The sequence below is a fragment of the Peromyscus eremicus genome, chromosome 5, assembly GCF_949786415.1.
Source record: "Peromyscus eremicus chromosome 5, PerEre_H2_v1, whole genome shotgun sequence".
NCBI classification, from domain to species: domain Eukaryota; kingdom Metazoa; phylum Chordata; class Mammalia; order Rodentia; family Cricetidae; genus Peromyscus; species Peromyscus eremicus.
In genome coordinates, this window is record NC_081420.1 from 862786 (window position 1) to 881202 (window position 18417).

Sequence of the window (18417 nt, forward strand, 5' to 3'; positions counted from 1 at the left end):
CTTTTAAAATATACAAATGCACAGGAACATGCCTGTGGGCTTGGATCATGATTCAAACCACAGATGCTGAACTTTCAACGTTCTAGAGAAATCAGGATAATTGCTTGGGAGGCACTCAAGAAAGAATTTGCCAGGATGGCTCAGCAGGCTTGTTATTGTGAAGGTTTCCTAGGGCAGTTAATGGAGGTGAATATCCCCTTATCTGTAGCCTCCTGCAAGAACAGGGAAGAACTGCTTTGCCATGATTGCCAACAGCTCTGCTCATTGGCTGCTGAATGCAAGGATTTCCTGGTCTGCTCTGACTGCCTACATTTTCTGCAAGCCAAGGTCTTCCAGAGGTGGGCCATGCTGTGTCAATGGGCTGACCTAGGGGCTTCCAGGGCCTCCTGGGACCTTAAGCATCACTAGTTTGTGGACAGAGAACATCTCTTTTCCCCCACATGCACTACGTTTCTCTCCTAAGCGCTTCATGAACACAGTTCACAGCATACAGTAAATGTTAGCAGTTAGCAGCTAATTAAACACTTGTAATCAGTTTTATGAAATCTCCATTGGGAAACAACACCAAGTTTCATAGGATTCTGGTCCTTCTTTCTAATCACAGGGACTCCAAGTCTGGTATAAACACTGACCCTTATCGTGTCCAGGGTCTTCCTTTCTTGTTTCCCACCTGCCACATATTGTGGAATTATGGAAATGAACTTGGGACTCTGAAACAGGCTTTTTTGGACCGCCAGCCCCTAAATTATGACACAGAGACTTATTATTAAGCTTAGGCTTGTTTCTAACTAGCTCTTATAACTTAAATTAATCTATTCCTATGCTATCACATGGCTCATGGCTTTTTACTTCTCCTCTTGTATGTCCTGCTTCTTCTGTGTCCAGCTGGTGACACACTTTTCTTCTTCCCTGAGACCTCTTTGTCCCCAGAAGCCCTGCCTAACCTCTTCCTGCCCCGCTATTGGCCATTCATCTCTTTATTAAACCAATCACAGTGACACATCTTCATACAGTGTAAAGGAATATTCTGTAACAAGACTCCACTCTGCTTTGCCTGGCTGATGAGCTACCAGGGGTGGCATGGGAGTGTCGTGTGTGTGTGTGTGTGTGTGTGTGTGTGTGTGTGTGTGTGTGTTGGTGACCCTGCCTTTCCCAACAGGCAGTGATCTGTTGAATTCAGTCTCCCCAGGAAGCACTGGTTGCTCTCCAGCCACCAGCTGGAAGAATGATGAATTCTCAAGATCTCTAGGTATGGGGCTTTTCTAGATGAGTACTACAAACTAACTCCAGACACCCAAATCCACTGTGGTCCTGAAGTGTCCATCACTGAGCAGAGATGACTGCTGTGGTGACTTCCCTGCAGGCAGAGGGCAGCACTGGCATGTGAGAGCTTCCTCTGTGTTGCAAATAGACACCAGTTTTCTTCAGAGAGCCGACCCTGAAGTTTACCTTATGTGGAAGATGAGCCTTTTCTTCTGCAGATATTTCTTACTGAGTTTCTACAAGACTGTGGGCTGCATTATATCATCCTCAAATTGAAGCCCTAACTTCCAGTGCTTCAGAATAGCCACATACAGAGAGGTGAAAATGTATGTGGCTCAGTCTGGCTGATGGAGAAGAGGGTATCTGGGCCCACTGAGACGTTAAGGCTCTGTGCACACAGAGAATAGAAGTACTGTCTGCAAGCTAAAGGGGAGGCCTCTAAAACACAAGAAATGCATAGATATCTTTGCTTGTTTATTTTTAAACAAAAATTTCCTATAAGATTTGATAGATAAAATTATATTTCAAGTCAGGACTCAGGAGGTAGAGGCAGGAGGATCATGAGTCCAAAGTCATTCTTGACTATGGAGCTAGCTTCAGGCCAGTCTGAACATATGAGACTCTATCAATAAAACTGAGAGAGGAAGGGAATGGGGGCAGATAGAAGAGACACACACACACACACAGAAATAGAGAAGTACATTTCAATAAGAATAAGCATAAATGGAAAACATGATTGCAAAAATCTGTGCATGTCTCTTGAATGTGCACATTATATAATTAACAGAGAGTATTGCTATTACACTTGGCAACTGTGGTGTGGTCACAATTGAATGCAAATGATGAAGTAAGACAATGTTGCCCTACTTTGCATGAACACCATGCATTTTAGTGTGAGGAGCTTTTTTCTAAAAAAAAAAAAAAGATGTTTGTGTGTGTGTGTGTGTGTGTGTGTGTGTGTGTGTGTGTGTGTGTTGATATGTGCCACAGCCCACTTGTGGAAGCCAGAGGACAACTTTAGGGAGTCAGTTCTCTCCTCCCACCTGTAGGAATTGAACTCAGGTTTCCAGGCTTATGTGACAAGTGCCTTTACCCACCAAGCCACATCACCATCCCCAGGGAGCTTTCAAGGACAAAAACTAACCGCCCACTGTCTTAGTCAGGGTTTTTATTGCTGTGAAAAGACACCATGACCATGGCAACTCTTATAAAGAAAACATTTAATTGGGGTGGTTCACTTCTGTTTCAGAAGTCAGTCCATTGTCATCATGGTGGGGAGCATGGTGGCATGCAGGCAGACATGGTGTTGGAGTAGCTGAAAGTCCTATGCCTTGCAGGCAACAGGAACTAGGTGGTTATCCCAAGCATAGGTAACCTCAAAGCCCACCCCCACAGTGACACACTTCCTCCAACAAGGCCATACCCACTCCAACAAAGCCACACTTCTAATAGTGCCACTCCTTATGAGATTATGGGGGCCAATTACTTTCAAACTACCATACCCACTGACCTCAGCAGGAAGCAAAGACTCTAAGAATACTTTGACGGTGCAATGAGTGTTGAAACTTCCTTTTAAAATTAATTTCTAGGGCTGTAGAGATGGCTCAGTACTTCAGAACATTTCTCCCTCTTGCAGAGGACTTGCATTCAGTTCCCAGCCCACGTGTGGTGGCTCACAACCTTTTCTAACTCAAATTCCATGTTATCCAATGACCTCTTAAGGCACCAGACATACACATGGTACACATACATACATGTAGGCAAACACTTATACATACAGAATAAATTAAATCTTTAAAAATCAACTTTTAGCATGCAGTGTGATGGATGTTACTTTCATACTTATGTGTTGTTATACTTTGTTGTCGCTCACTCTTCCCTCCACTTTCATACTTATGTGTTGTTATACTTTGTTGTCGCTCACTCTTCCCTCCACTTTCTCTCTAGATTTCTTCCCACAGACAGCTCCTTCTTCTGTCATTTTTATAAATCACAGGTATACATGGTTACAGTTTAAGCCATTCAATCTGTGGTATTTTGTCACAGAAGCCTGAGTGAATACACCCTGCCAAGTCTGTCTCTCAGCACACCAATGTGATGTTGTGGGACTCACTTTAAGCCTGGCACTTGACAGGATGCTGGCAACTGGAAAAGCTTGGTTTATCTAAACTGATTCCCAGCTTCCCACTCCTCCCACAGCCCAAAAATGAAACCAGCAAGACATCTATCTCAAAGGATGCCAATTGTTGACATCGATAGTGTGAATGTAGAAGTGGCTGAGGGTCTTGCTATGCTAAAGCAATGGTACTAGAGGAAGCCAGCCCTGAGGACACTATGCTAATAAAATAGAGAGACAGGAGTTTATGAGTTTAAGATGACTGCTGGATTCTGCCCTAAGGGGTGGAGACAAGTCCAGAAGCATTCAGCATGGGTCTGAAATATGGGGACAGTTATGGGACAACCCTGGAGGAGAAGCTCATGTGCAACATTGTTGCCTCTACCTGGGACAGCCTCTAAGATCCAGCCGTTCCCCCCACCCCCACCCCCACCCCACCCCCCCGTTGGCCAGCAGCCAGAAGAAGAGGCCTCAATGGTGTGGTGACAGTGACAGGAGATGGCTTACTTCTGAAGAAGAAAAATGACCTCAAGGCTTATGATTCACATACAGTGATCTGGGAGGCAGCAGAATTTAGATGAGCCTTTTTTGGAATTGTATGTTTATTGGGTAGCTAAGAGTTTGGGGAGGCAGTATTTTTGAAAAGCTTACATCCCCAAGCTGCTTTCTGGTGTTTCCAGGGTTTGGTCCTGATAATCCAGAGGGAAGCCTAGCTTGGCTTCTGAACTCTGGCACTTTGGAAATACTCCCAAGGTTCTAGTAAAGCACCATACCCCTCAAGGGGCAGCTGGATGGCAAGACCACCCTATGCATAGCCATCCGGTGCCAGGGGCTTCCTGCAGAACTGCCACCATCTACCATCTCTTCTAAGGAGGCTCTTCCCACAGACTTGCTGGACTTTGGAGAGTTGGTGCTCAGCTCCATCTTTCATGGTCATAAAGTTTGGCTGTGCTTCAACTGCCTTTGCAGTTTCTGTGTTCAAGGAAAATGCAAATGTAATAATTGCCTTAGGAAATGCTCACAAGTCTGAATGCAAGCAAGGGATGGCCTTTATCCTCTCCATCTTCCTAGTTCTCCCATTACACATGTAGCTCATCCTCAGGCCAGTTGCTGATCCAAGGAACTGACTCCAGATTAGCTGAATAGACGAATTATTCAGGATGTGGGGTGGGGCTTGGAGAGACTGGAGAACTCAGAATTGTGAATGGACCCTGATCAGAGCACAGCCAAGCCAGGAGGCACAGAGCTGAGGGTACTGTGATGGAGAAGGGCCACTTGGGGGAGTCAGTAACAAGTCAGAAGTTCAGAAGGGAATTTGCAGAGGACCCGCCTGGGCTCAGTTGAAGGACAGATTCTGTCCTTGGATTTCTGCCAGTCCTCATTGAAGAGTGTATCATGAATCTTAAATAGTCTTATTAATAAGAACAAACCTGAGCCAGGTATTGGGGTGAATGCTGGAAGATCAGAGAAGCAGAACAAGCCACAGCTTCCTCACCTTGCCAGTTCCTCAGCTGATCCTGTTTCCTCAGACTGGAAGCCTCTGTGTTCTTATCCAAATGGATCTCAGCTGAACTGCTTCTCGAAAGCCTGAAAGCTTAACTAGCCAGTTCCTCGTCCTCAGGCCTTAAATACCTATCTGCTTTCTGTCATCACTTCCTGGGATTAAAGGCTCGTGTCACCATGCCTGCCTGTTTCCAGTGTGGCTTTAAACTCACAGAGATCCAGGCAGATCTCTGCCTCTGGAATGCTAGGATTAAAGGTGTGTGCTAGCACTGCCTAACCTCTACGTTTAATATTGTGGCTGTTCTGTTCTCTGACCCCAGATAAGTTTATTAGGGTGCACAATATTTTGGGGAACACAATACCACCACAGAAGAGTGCAGTACAATCCAGCCCCAGACCTTGAGCTATGCAGACAGGGCTGGGATATCTGTGTGCCTCACAACCAAAATAAGGTGGGTGAGATTCCAGAGCCTGACTGGGCTGGATTAAAGAGCAGCAGAAGGGATGATGTTTTGAAGACACCCCAATCCCTTTCCTTAACATTTATTTATGCATTTAGTATGTGTGTATACACACACACATGTGGAGGTCAGAAGACAACTTCTGGGAATTGATTCTCTGCTTCTACCATGTGGGTCCTGGGAATTGAATTTAGACTGTACTGCAAGCATCTTTACCCACTAAACCGTCTCACAGGCCCAATGAGACTAGGCAGTCGCTCTTGCTTTAAATCTCACCCTGTATGCCCTGTAGTCATTAACATTTGCCAAGTGTGTGGCCTTTACAGAAGTCCCATGTCACATGCACAGGTTTTAGTTCTTTGCCTTCTTTGGAAGCTGCCTTTCAGTAATTACCCAGCATCTCAGACCAGACTTTCCAACCCAAGATGTAAGAACACCAACATTTAAGGAAGGCAGAAATTAGAGTTTAATTCCCACATTGTGTCAGGGGTGGAGGGCGCAGAGTGAGGGTCCCTGGTGGGAACCTGTCCAGTGAGCTGCACCAGTGAGTGGAATCTGTTAGTGTCCACCAGAGGGCAGTGTGGCTCCATGCAAGTGTTACACAGAGAGCAAGCCTTCTGCTTCCAGTTCATTCAGTTATTGCCAGGCCTGAGGGAATTGGATTCATTGATAAAGGGTGACGCGTGTGTGTGTTCGTGTGTGCGTGCATGTGTGCGTGTGTGTGTGTGTGTGTGTGTCTGTGTCTGTGTGTGTCTGTGTGTGTAATGGTTGAGGTTGAGTCTCAGAGTGCTTACCTATCATGTAGCCAAGAACTCTAGAGGATCAGAAGTTCAAAGTTATCTTGGCTACACAGCACATTTGAGGCCGGCCTAGGCTACATGAGACCCTGTCCAAAAACAAACAAACAAACAAACAAAACTATTGACAGAGTTGAGAGTTTGATTATAGGCATCATTGAGTTTGTCTGGGGTAAGGCAGAGATGCCTAACCCACTGTTTATAGAGGAACAGGTGACAGACCTTGTGTGGACAGTTTTAGCATATATTACAATTATCCCTCAGCATTGGCAAGAGAGTCATCCAGGGCTCCCTCCACTTCACCCCCACAGCTAAGATCTGAGGATGCCTAGTCCCTCATAAAAAGAGTGTGTGTACATATCGTCCATCCCTAGGTAACTCAAAATAGTGAATAGCCAGATGTGTAAAGAGTTGTTACATTGTATTGTCAGAGACTAAAGTTGGTACATGTCCAATACAGATGCCATTTTTGTGGTTTTTGGAGACAGGTCTAATGAAGCCTGGGCTGGCCTCAGACTTGCTGTATGTCCAAGGACAACCTCGAACTTCTGATCTTGTTGACTCTTCCTCTGGAGTGTTGGTATCACAGGTGTGCATGACACACTCTGTTTAGGTGGTGTTGGGGTCAAACCCCAAGTCTGTGTGCCTGCTAGCCACACACCTCACCAACTGAGCTCTGTCTGGAAGTTTTGGTCCTTGGCTAGTCAGGTATATGGAGTGGAGCTCACAGATATGGAGGGTGACTATGGTCAGGTTGGAGGGATGCCCACATCATTCTAATGATAATTTAGTTTTAGGGAATTTGTGGGGTTTTTTGTTTGTTTGTTTCCCTATAAAAAGATACTATCAAAGGCTTGCCCAACCCAGTAGGAGCTGCCCAGTTCTGGTAAATTTAGACAACTTCTAAGGTTCACTTTGCCCTGGACATGGTGTAACCACTAATAGTTTTTGTAGCATAGTTGTTGTTTTTTTTTTTTTTTTTTTTGGCTAAGAGAGGTTGGGATTCTGCCACAGTTCTACACAGATATAGAACACAGATGTAGAACATACCTGTCAGTCTGTAGAAGACATTTTGGCCATGACCTCCTGGCCTCTCAGAGAAGGGCACTAACAATGCTTTCCCTCTGGGGGGAACCCACCGAGGGGTAGCTCAGACCCAGGGTGGGTGGCCAGCTGGAGCTTTCCTCTGAAGAGAAACACATGCGGTTCTGGCTTCTGTCGACTCATCTCTGGGAGCACCGGCCCCTCCCAGTGATCTTGGGGGCCTTGGCTGCCGAAGACGACCCCGCAGGCCTTATCTGAGAGGCTGAGCTTGGTGTCTGGGACTCTGACAGCCTGGAGGGCAGGCAGCTAAGCTTTTGTGACTTATAATTCCCTCTCAGTAGGAGGTTCTGAAGAATGGCAGAACTATCATCAGGACTGTGGCTATAGACACATTTTCTTTCTAAAAAAGAAATCTCTGGAGGGCTGAAGAGATGTCTCACAGATTGAGAGTGCTTGTTGCTCTTCTAGAAGACCCAGGTTCTGTTCCCAGCACCTCTGTTGGGCAGCTCACAACTCCTGTAACTCCAGCTTCAGAGGATCCCACATTCTCTCTGCCTTCTGTGGGTAAACACGCACGTTCATGCACATATATTGTGAAGACAAATGAATTTCAGGCTAGCCATCCTTATCTAAAACAGTCAGGTGACGTTCTTGCTTTGTCCTGGTCTTCTAGTCCTCGTGTGACCTGGCTGGCCTTTTGACCTACATAACTCCCTCTATGACTTCAATGCAAGAAGCTTGGGAGTGTGTGGACATCACTGACAAAGGAGAGAAATTCCGATCATCCTGAGTATGTGGTGAGTGCCCACACTTGAGCAACACTCTCTCACATACAGATCTGTGGATACTGCAACTCTTCCCCGACTCCTCTTCCTCCCGGTACTGGCCTCCTGCTCAGCTTGTCTCCACCTCAGGGCCTTTGTATCTGCTTCCTACTTTATCTGAAACACACCTGCCACAAATTCCACATGGCAGCCACTGCTTGTCATTCAGGTCTCAGCTGAAAGCATACATAGTGACCCTGGAAAAACTCTTTCCTGGCTATTCTAGGAGAAGTTGGTTTCTCCCCTACCTCACAGTTTCATTTCTTTCAGAGCTCTGTCATTTTCTGAAAAATTCTCATTTCCACATTGGTCAGTGTCTTTACTCCTGATCCTCCCATTCCTTGACCAGCTGTGACCCAGGAGACAATTTTCTCAGTTGTCAGATTCCCCAGTGTTCGCAGAGTTCTCATATCGCGGCTAGTCAGAAACCATCTGTATGAGAGGATCACCGCACTCACTGACTCTATTAGTAGCTCTCCTTGTTCCTGTGACCAGATGCCTAAGAGGCAACTTAAAGGAGGGGGATTTATTTTACCCAACAGTTGACGTGAACACCATCATTGTTGTGGGGAAGAGTGTTGAGACTAGAAAACTCAAGCCAACTCAAGCCAGCCCCTGACCCTTTTATGACCACTTCCTCCAGCCAGGGTCCACCTCCTAAAGGTTACACAGCCTTCCAAAATAGCACCACCAACTGAGGACCAAATATCCCAACATATGAGCCTATGGGGGATATTTCATATTCAAACACTTCACGAACCAAGATAAGAGAGAGGATGGTAAGGTTAAATACTGCTGATGCCACCCTGAAGCTGTGTTAGGTCCTGTTAGTCTGGAGGACATCATTTCCAGGTGCCCTCACTTGTCTGGAGGCACGGCCATGGGACACATGATTCAGGAAAGAACGACATTATGGAAAATAAGAGGGGTAAAGGAGTTGGGGACAGTGTTGTGGGACCTATTGAAGACCCTACTCATCATCCTAGCCCAGGGAGTAAGGAGCACAGATGAGCCAGCTTTTGCAACAGAGATGTCTGGGGACCATCCAGCCAGGGCTGGACCTGGGAAATCAAACCCAATAGTCAGGAATGTGCTATTTTTCCAGCTGTTTTTGTTTTTCAAGCCTGGCTTCAAGCCATCTATGCAGCTGAGGGTGACCTTGAACTTTTGCCCTTCCTGCCTCCATGGCCTAAGTGATGGAGCTACAGGTGTGTGTCACCACACCTGCTATATGTAGGGCTGAGACAACCCAGAGCTCTGAGCTTGCTAGGCAAGCATTCTACCAACTGAATGCTTCCTGAGTCTAAATAAATGTGTTTGTCTTCATGGTCCTGGGGTTGATACCACAATCAGTCCTATCTAGTTTTTTCTTTTTTTATTATTTATTTCTGGTTGCTGTTACTGTTTGTGGGTGCTGGGGTTTGGACCCATAGCTTCATGCTTGCTAAGTATATTTTATTCTACCCAATTATTGACTCTTTCTTTTTAGGTCAGCTTGTTTTTGTTTGTTTTGTTTTTAAGTTATTTTTTTGTACACAGTGACAAGATTGTCCCAGACTTCATTTTTACCAGTGGGAACTCTTACAGGGAAGCCTGTACTTTCTTTTTGTAACACAGGAGAGATAGGACTGTGCTGCTTGGCTATGATTGGTCTAGCTTGCCAATACCTCTGCTACCGGCCCAACCATAGGAGCCAGAGGATGATTTTTCCCTCACTGTCAATGCCTGTGTCACATGTCTACCTGCCCTGCAGGTGGGGCTCATTCTCTGCAGGACTCTCCACTCATGATACCTTTTTCCTTGAGCGATTTCTCTTTCTCCCCCTTTTCTTCTTTTCGTGTGTGTGTGTGTGTGTGTGTGTGTGTGTGTGTGTGTGTGTATTCTGCTCACGTGTATGTGGATGCATATGTGTGTAGAGGCCCAGGGTTGATAATGACAATCCTCTTTGATGGTCTTCCATCTTATTCTTTGAGGTGGGGTCTCTCAGTCAAACCTAGAACTCACAGATGTGGATGGTCTATTTGCCAGCCACTTAGATGATTCCCCTGTCTCTGCCTTCTGTTATGCTCTCTGGCATCTATATGGGTTCTGGGGACCCTGGTCCTCTTGCTTGTGTGGCAGGAGCTCTAGCCATGTCCCCATCCCCTGGTTCTGTACTTTGCACTCATTATGTCTCTAGTTATTTTTAGATGGTTATTCATGAAAAGGGAATTTGTTGAGGGTTGGAACCAGGCAGCATTCTTAGGAGGGTATCTATACTTACCTTGCCTCTGCCACCTGAGGCCACTCTCCACCTGGAATGCTTTGAACTGAAGCCACACCTCCAGGGATGTGTTTGGTTGCAGCTTTTTCCCCCCCTCAGTCTCCTGAGTGGAGGGTGAGGCAGCCTCTGAGAGATACTTGTGTTAAATTTCTCACCTTGGGTGGTCCCTAGCTATCATCATCTTCTTCCCTGATGCTCCAGAAGGTTGTGAAAATTAAAGCTCACATGTGCCAAGTTCTGTTAACACCTCCAGGGCAGAACAGTTTCAAATCTCAGCAATCTCTGCCTTCACTTAGGCTTGGCCTGATAAACATCAGATTTTTTTTTTTTTTTTTTTGATGCTTTTTAACAGGTAAGAAATTTTTTTCAGTATCTCAGGTGCCTTTATTGGGAGGCTGGTTTAAGTCACAGCCCACGGTGGACCCAGAAGCCTTAGCAGCTCCGTATGAGGCTTTCATACCGGAGACCACCATTTCAGATCTTGTTCTGCCACTTGGGCATCTGCCAGGAGTCAAAGTCAAGTTGCCATGCGTGGGCTTCTAAGCCCATCATCATGTCTTCCTGCCCATCAGTCACGATGACCCAGGACCCGAATAATGTCTATGCCTAGCAGTTTGGGATGAGCAATTAATTTGTGGTGGGTACTTCCGGGAAATGATTTCTCTTCGCTTTATCTCCCTGCCCTGACATTTCTTTCTTTCTTTTTTTTTCTTTTTTCTTTTTTTTTTTGGTTTTTTGAGACAGGGTTTCTCTGTGTAGCTTTGCGCCTTTTCCTGGATCTCGCTCTGTAGACCAGGCTGGCCTCGAACTCACAAAGATCTACCTGCCTCTGCCTCCTGAGTGCTGGGATTAAAGGTGTGCACCACCACCGCCCGGCTGCCCTGACATTTCTTATGGCTTATTTCAAGGACCTTTTAGACAAAACCAAAGAAGGACATTGTTGCATTTCTGGGGTGAGAAATAGACTTAAAACAAAAGACTGTGACCCCAACATTTTAAACAAAGATTCTGGAAAGCACCTTTCCCTCAACCTAGCTTTAAACAAAACTTAATGAGGTCACATATCCCATCTCCCACAGGCATGATGTCATTTTTTAAAATGTAAATTTTAACTAATTTATTTTTTAAATATTATGTGTATGGGTGTTTTGCTGCATGTAGGTCTGTGTACCATGTGTGTCTGATACCTATGGAGGCCAGAAAAAGATGATGGACCCTCTAGAACTGGTGTTACAAACAATTGTGAGCCTCCATATAGGTGCTAGGAATAGAATCCAGGTCCTCTGGAAGAGTAGCCAGTGCTCTTAACCACTGAGTCATCTTTCCAGCCCCATGTCATTACAATCATGTGAAGGGTCACATGTTCACACTCCTGGAGCCACTGAGTCAGCTAGGAATTCTTTATAAAGTGTATGTGTGTGTGTGTGTGTGTGTGTGTGTGTGTGTGTGTGTGTGTGTGCAAGCATGGAAGTATCTGCTACTGTCATTAGGATACTTTGTTCACCTAGCACCTTACCATATTCCTGGCTAGAGAGATGCTGTAGACCAGTAGTTCTCAACCTTCCTAATGCTGCGACCCTTTAATGTAGTTCCTCATATTGTGGTGACCCTCAACAATAAAATTATTTCATTGCTACTCCATAACTGTAACTTTGCTACTGTTATGAATCATGTAAATATCTGACGTATAGGATATCCCATATGTGACCCACAGGTTGAGAACCACTGCTATAGACTGTGGTGGATGCTGACAAATGTCCTGTCCTTCACTGAGATTTGGACATTTCATATCTCTGTAAATCTGGAGTGATCATCCCACCATATGTGTGGTTATAACCAGCAAAAGCAACTAGAGTGGCCTAAGAGAACCAGCAGAAGTAACAGGGCAGGTAAAGAAACACAAACAGATACATCTTCAAATCAGGTAGAAACAACTGGTAAACATCACAGGCCTTCAGCCCTGTTTGAACAGTCTTGCTAGAGTTCCCAGTGTAGAGCTTTTGGCAGAGCAGAGAGTTCTTTACACCAATGAGCTGTGGCTTTTCATTCCCACTTCAGGCATTTTTATACCATGGGATAAGCAATAGTAATCTCAGTCAGAAATGGTTTTCTGTCTAACTGTTCTCAAGGCACAGTGTTCTTAATTTAGTCATTCGCTGTTTTCTTTGTCATAGAGACCCTATCCCAGCAGAGTCTTGCTGAACACTGAGATAAAGATGTTTGAGTCTGAGATGAAGGAACCGTCTTACTCTCTGATTCAGCTCTCAACAAATGCAAATATCACAAGACAGTTATCAATGTGCTTTACCTTAAATGTGAGTGCTGGGGGTTGAACTCCTGTCTACCAGCTCGTGTGGCAAACATCGAGTTCTCTCTCTAGCTCTGCAAGTGATAGATAATAAGGAGACAATAACACTCTGCATTTGTGTACAGTCATCCCTCACTGTCCAGTGGGGATTGCTGCCAGGAACCTGTGGGTATCAGAGCTGTAGATGATTGTCTCCCCTTTAGTAAATATGGGGTAATTTTTATATGTAACCTATACACACACACACACACACACACACACACACACACACACCACACACTTTTTTTTTCTCTGTGTAACAACCCTGGCGGTCTTGGAACTCACTTTGTAGACTAGGCTGGCCTTGGACTCACAGAGATCTGCCTGCCTCTGCATCCCAAGAGCTGGGATTTAAGAAGTGCACCACCGGGCTGGAGAGATGGCTCAGAGGTTAAGAGCATTGGCTGCTCTTCCAGAGGTCCTAAGTTCAATTCCCAGCAACCACATGGTGGCTCACAACCATCTGTAATGAGATCTGATGCCCTCTCTGGCATGCAGGCAGAACACTGTATACATAATAAATAAATAAATATTTAAAAAAAGAAGTGCACCACCACACCCGACTCATCCTCATATATATTTTAAATCATTTCTTGATTGCTTATTACATCTGATACAATGTAATATGTTACAAATTGTCTCCATATTATATGGTTTAGTGAATAGCATCTGACCATTGTTAATAAAAATGTTACCAACTATGGGCCTAACTGTAACCAGCCTGTTAGGAAAGGAAATATTTTAAAAAGATACTTGTGTCCCTTGTTTTGACTATTAGACTATTGAAACAATAGACCTCATGAAACTGGAATTCTCTCAGGAATCTCATGCTGATAGAAGAGAAAACCTAAACCCTATGCTATCCAGAGGAGAAAAGATGTGCATATCCCTGGCCCTCTATTTGAAAATTAAATCTCAAGGATTCTTGTGTCAGTACAAAACTCCAGGAGGAAAAGCCCAAGACACAGGGAAGTAAAAATCACAGATCATGGCTGATGGGAGCATTCACAAAGTTCCTTAGCCATGAACTTCAGATGTTGACTGGTCCTGTCCCCATGGAGTTTCTTGCATCACAAACCATTAACTTCTGTACAGTAGTTGAATGCTCACAGTGTGCTGGGACTGCTCTCTACACACGATCTTGTCTAATTCTCACGTTGACTCTCACGTGACTTTACAGGAGAACAGAGGCAGAATCACAGTAGCTCCACATCCTCTTCTCCATAGCTTGTATTCTCTGCTCTCTTTCCTTGAATAATAAGTTAGATTTAGTGACTTCATTCTGGTGAGTGGCTCCTTCCTTCTTCCATCAGCAAGGGCCTTTGAGGGCTGGTGCTGGTCCCTCATATCTGGTGCCATCTGACTACAGTAACCACAGGGAAGCCTGGCAACTCCCCCCCCCCCCTTCACACCCTCCCACTAAAGCCTTCACTACTAATGATCCCCATGCTAAGGCCAATGGTACTGGTACGAGTGACAAGCCTGGGCATACTTTGTGTTGTCTTCTGTTCCTGCCAAGCCCAAAGGATATATGTTCTTGTACCTGTTTTACAGATAGAAGTGAGAAAACTACGCTACTTGGTGAAAGTTGAATAACCAGGCTTCTAATTCCTGACTCTCAGCCCCAGCCACTGGGCTCTCCTATCCGCCATAGCTGTGTCCTCCAGGGTTTTCTGATTTGGCCCTTGGCCACTGCAAGTTTCCAGTTCCTGGGGCTAGGTATAGAGTACAACACTGAAGGTCCACAGGAATGGCCCTTCCTGTGGTGAAGGTAAGGGTGGTGGGTCTCAGTGACTTTTAGGGAAGATTTTCTCATCCACAGCTGATACCCCAGACCCTATCCCATTTTTGGGGGGCTTTTGCTGAATAACAGAACTGCTCATGGTTATGTGTAGACGTGCATGTGGAGGACAGTGGTCAATCTTGGGTGTTGTTCCTCAGACCCTGTTTACCTTGTTCTCTGAGACAGGGTCTGTCACTTGTCCTTGTATACCCTGGATAGACTAGGCTGGCTTGTCAGTTAGCCCAAGGTATATTTCTGTCTTTGTCTCCCCAGTGCTGAGAATGCAACTGGACATCACCATACTCAGCTTTTACATGGATGCTGGGGATTGAACTTAAGTCCTCATGGTTGTGTGGCAAACTCCTTACTGACTGAGCCATTTCTCCAGCCCCATGAGAACATTTTAAAAATTGTTCAATTGAGTCCCCATCTGCAGGCTCTGGACGTGAGACATAGCCAACCCTGTGGAAATTTCCCCCTTCAAACCTGTCTGCAGATTGTAACCATGCATACCCCAAATATTTCAGCGGTAACTTCCTTCTTGTTCTCATCATTTACCAAGGCTTCTAAGTATTTTAAGGTATGATGACAGGGTACACTTTCTGTCTATAATATTCTCCCTTATGTTTTCTAGTCATTAATTTTAAAGACAGATTGGACTCTGGATACGAGTGCCTGTTTTTTGTCTACTATGAAATTTAGGCGTTTTTTTGTGGCCTGGAGGCATGAAAGACAACACTATGGGTTAGTTTGGAGTTCATGTGGTAGAGTCTAGGCTGCATGTTGTGCACGTGCGTGCGTACGCGTATGCGTGTGTGTACATATGTGTGTGAGTGCTTGTGTGTATGTCTGAGTATAGAAGCCAGAAGCTGACATCAGTTGTTTTCCTCATCTGCTTCCCCCTCCCCCCTTACTTTAAAGACGAGTCTCTCATGTTGATTTACTAGATTAGTTAGTGAGCCCCAGAGATGTGCTTGTCTGTTTACCTAGACTAATGGGGTTGGGGCTACCTCACCTGGCTTTTTATGTAGGTGCTGAAGATCTGAACTCGGATTCTCGTGCTTGCACTTTACCAGTATCTCCCTGGCTTTATACAGTGCGTATATTAAATAAAGGCTTAAGACCTTTACATTGGGAAGGAAGGAGGAAGAAAGTAAGGAAGGGAGGGAGGGAGGGAAAGAGGAAGGAAGAAGGAAGGAAGGAAGGAAGGGAGGGAGGAAGGAAGGAAGGAAGGATAAAAGCATCATATTAGTTTTAAATGAGAGTTTTATTGCAAAGCAAATGTTTTCTCATTCTAGCTACTTGGCACTCACATGTCCTAGCTTATGCCACTAATGCCATCAGAGTGGCCAGATGTCCCATGCGTTCTGGGCAGGCATATGAGACACCTGGAACAGCCCTGCAGCCCCACCCCACCCCGTGGCAGAAGGAACATTTGCATGTGACACGCATAGCCATGTGTGTTTGTGTAAACAGCACGTGTACCCCACTCATACGAGTGCAACCTGCTGGGAGTGCTGAGCTGGGAGTGGGGCACTAAATCAAACACAGGTTTTCCGAACCACATTTGGATGAGGCAAACCTGCACTTTTGGTAACTGATGACAAGGTGGAAAATGTGAGATTGGGTTGTAAAAGCCAAGTCAGGCATCTCAAGGGACGCTCACAAGGAAGACAAGGGGGTTCTTAGCAACCACATTCTGGACACCAAAGGGAAACTGATCCAGCCACTGGCCCATCTCAGCGTTCCTAACCTCCTGCTCTGAGAGCTGGTGGGGAGTGCTCCTGCTTGGAGGACTCAGATGAGCCTGGAATGACTCAGTGGAGCAGAATTCTTTCTTTTTCACTAACCAAGATAAGCACAAATGCTAAAACTTGCTTTTTTGAACTCTATCTTTAGAGAGATTAGATTCAGTGTGATGATAAAAGTCACTTACAAAGCTGAGAACTGTTTATTAAATAACTTAGGAACACATTCTGCCTGATCCCTCATCTTGCCCTGAATCTCCAGCTCTTTGGCTCCTCCATGATGGTGGGGAAGGTTAGAGATGCCCTCCCTGCACCCCCGCCTTGGTGTGTGTGTTATGTGAAGGTATGCATGGTGTATACACAGAGGCAAGAAGAAGGGGTCTGGTGTCCTCCATCACTCTCTACCCTATTCTCCTGACGTAGAGTCTGTCTCTGAACTTGGATGCTAGCAAGCCCCGGTGATTCTCTGCTCCTCACAGGGCTAGGGTCACAGGCACACGTGCAGCAACACTCAGCTTTTTATGTGGATGCTTGGGATCTGCACTCAGGTCCTGATGCTTGAGCAACAAGAACTCTTTTTTTTTTTTTTTTTAAGATTTATTTACTTATTATACAGTGTTTCTGTTTGCATGTATCCCTGAACAAGAACTCTTAAACCAAGCCGTCTTCCCCAGCCTGAGACTTTCTTGACTGGGACTTGAGGTTTTGTTCATTTCTGCCCAGTGCGTCTTAAGTAGCCTCTGTGATCCCAGGCCTGGGTGCTACACTTAATTATAAAACCTGATTATCACAATAAGCTTGAATTAGACATCCTTTGGGTCATCTTTCAATTTTGTAGCTTCAAGGGTATTTTTTCCAGCCTTCAGATATCATACAGCATGTGTGAGAGGGCATGGAAATGGGTTCACCTAAGTGTCAGAATATGTTGGGATTTGCTGCATAAACAACCAGACCCCAAATCTCAGTGATTTACAAGAATGCAAGATGTTGCATTTCAACATTCAAGAGCTAGAAGTGGGAGGATTGTGACCTCCAGGCTAGCTGGGAAGGAAGGAAAGGAAGGAAGGAAGGAAGGAAGGAAGGAAGGAAGGAAGGAAGGAATGGAGGAAGGCAGGAAGGCAGGCTGGTTGCTATTCTGCTCCAGGTGAAGCTGGCTTGGGATCCAGGCTTATGGAATGACTTCTCTGGAACTTGATATGACAGAGGAAAAGATACATGGCCAGTCATATGCTGTCTTTGACTGCTTCTGCCTGGAGACGGCCTAGCTCAGATTTGTCCACAGCCCGTGGTTCAAAGCAGTCACTTGGGCTTGGTTGTGTTCACTGGGAAGGGAACACATAGCCTTTCTTGGAGGAGGTCTGCTTAGAGAGGGAAACCTGGACGTTCAGTGACATTAGCTGGCCTGGTACTGAAGAGAGTCCATCTGTCTATTCTTGTCTGGCTTAAAATGAATGGATGAGACTATATATAATGCTTTTTTTTTTTTTTCAAGAAAAAAGCCCAAAGTTGATTATTTCATTGTGGGAGGTGCCCCAAGCCTGGCATTAGTGCTTTCTTTAGGATTGGGGGGGGGGGCTAATGTGTGAAGAACATTCTTACAGTCTCGCCTTCATCTTTGAAGCCCAGCCACACATTAAAGTCCCAACTCAGGCCTAGGCCTGCCCATCCTGAGCCAAACCACACTTTCCTTGCAGGCCCTGGAGAGCCCTCCCCCTCTGTGTACCCTGGGTGGCCCAGCCCTCCGGAGGCATCTGCCTCAGGAGAGTAGAGGCCCCTCAGTCCCATCTGGATCACAGAGCCCAACCATCTTGGCGGAGGCTGCCCAGAGTGTCAGTCAAACTAAAGAATATTCTTTTAGCACTGAATAACCATGTAGGGCTGGCAGGGCTCCCTCCGCCTGACAGATGGTGAACACATGCCTGAGGCAGCCGGGCTGCACATCAATCTCTCTCTGCTGTTTTCAGCACGTCCTTCCAGCCGGGATCCTTTCTAGCCTGGCTTGTGATTGCCATGTAGAGTCTCTTTCCGAGGCCCGGTGTGTGTGGAGAGATGTCTCCAAGGAAGAGCAAAAAGTCTGGGCACAGGTATCAGATACAATTGGACAGGTGGTCTGCTCTTCCCCTGAGGAGAGCTAGTTTTGCTCTTAGCCCCCGTCATAGTTCCTGTGTGGGACAGGGGAAATTTGGAAATCACTCTGGCTACTGGGAACCGTTTGGGGTTTCTAAGATCACACCCTGCTTGCTTTTGCTAGGCTTTGCCTACACTTTC